Raw genomic sequence first — 1,910 nt, 5'->3', positions numbered from 1 at the left:
TGTTTGTTTATTATTAGGTAAAATATATATATATATATATATTGATTTCAGAGAGGAAGAGAGAGAGAGAGATATAAACATCAATGATGAAAGAGAATCATTGATTGGCTGCCTCCTGCACGTTCCCTGCTGGGGGGGATAGAGCCTGCAACCCGGGCATGTGCCCTTGGCCAGAATCCAACCTCCGACCCTTTAGCCCGTAGGCCAGTGGTGGGCAAACCGCAGCTCGCGAGCCACATGCGGCTCTTTGGCCCCTTGCGTGTGGCTCTTCCACAAAATACCACATTTTTAGCAAAGGCCAGCTTAGGAGTACCCTAATTAAGTTAGTAACAATGTACCTACCTATATAGTTTAAGTTTAAAAAATTTGGCTCTCAAAAGAAATTTCAATTGCTGTTCTGCTCTGTTGACTAATGAGTTTGCCGATCACTGCCATAGGCCAATGCTCTATCCACTGAGCCAAATCGGCTAGGACTTCTGCACTTTTCTGCAGAGGATTAAAGCAACAGTGCAAGGCTGAGCCTCTCTTCCACCTTCGCTGCTCAGACACCACATGTTCTCTTGTAAACTTTATAATTTGTCCTAATTGGTCAGGCAGGTCCCGCAATAAAGCTGGACCAGAGCAAATTCGTCAAACCAAAAACCTGCTTGGGATGAAAATGTTAAGGGAAAATTAGCAAAGGATAGTGAGTAGGAGTGGGCCAGGAAAGAATGACCAGGCCCACATCAGGCAGGACGACATCAGATAGGACAAAGCTTTTCAATATTGCACTACTGACATTTTGGCCTAAATAATTCTTTGTTTGGGCGGCTCTCCTGTGTAAAGAAGGATGTTTAACAGCATCACTGGTTTCTACCTACCAGATACCAGTAGCGCCCCTCCTATCCCCCTCCTCATCCTTGCGTTGTGATGATCAAAAATGTCTCCAGACATTGCCAATGTGGCTAGGACTTCTGCACTTTTCTGCAGAGGATTAAAGCAACAGTGCAAGGCTGGGCCTCTCTTACACCTTTGCTACTCAGACACCACATGCTCTCTTGTAAACTCTATAATTTGTCCTAATTGGTCAGGCAGGTCCCACAATAAAGCTGGACCAGAGAAAATTTGTCAAACCAAAAACCTGCTTGGGATGGAAATGTTAAGGGAAAATTAGCAAAGGATAGTGGGTAGGAGTGGGCCAGGAAAGAATGACCAGGCCCACATCAGGCAGGACGACATCAGATAGGACAAAGTTTTTCAATATCGCACTACTGACATTTTGGCCTAAATAATTCTTTGTTTGGGCGGCTGTCCTGTGTAAAGAAGGATGTTTAACAGCATCACTGGTTTCTACCCACCAGATACCAGTAGCGCCCCTCCTATCCCCCTCCTCACCCTTGGGTTGTGATGATCAAAAATGTCTCCAGACATTGCCAATGTCCCTTGGGAGGCCAAATTGCCCTTGGTTAAGAACCACTTACATAGAACCATGTGAACAAATCAAAGATCATGGATTGTTGTGAGATACCAAGGTCCCAAAAGGAGTCCATGTGCGGAAGACTAATTCAAGCAGAAATAATTCTCGGTGTTGTAAATGTTTCCCTCCACGTCCCGCGTGGTTCAGGGTTTAGGATCTGGAAGAGGAGCCGCACACAAATGAAAGAGAAAAAACAAGAGATAATTTGGGAATATTGGGGGGCCAGGCGGGTAAGTCCAACTCAAGAGGAAGGACTTCCACCTGTGCTCAGGCCGCACCAACCATTTTATAGTCAGAGGTAAACAAGGTAGTGGTTACCATAGTTACACTGTTCTTGTGAGTTTCACTTGTTTTGACCATAGTTACACTTCCTGCACTTCCCTCAGCCCATTAGCTTCCCAGATAAGATCTAGGGAGTGTTATAAGGTCAAGCCTAATTATGCTAAGAGGACTG

Source organism: Myotis brandtii, unplaced genomic scaffold (assembly GCF_000412655.1).
Source record: "Myotis brandtii unplaced genomic scaffold, ASM41265v1 scaffold738, whole genome shotgun sequence".
Taxonomy (NCBI): domain Eukaryota; kingdom Metazoa; phylum Chordata; class Mammalia; order Chiroptera; family Vespertilionidae; genus Myotis; species Myotis brandtii.
This window is presented reverse-complemented; position numbering follows the sequence as displayed.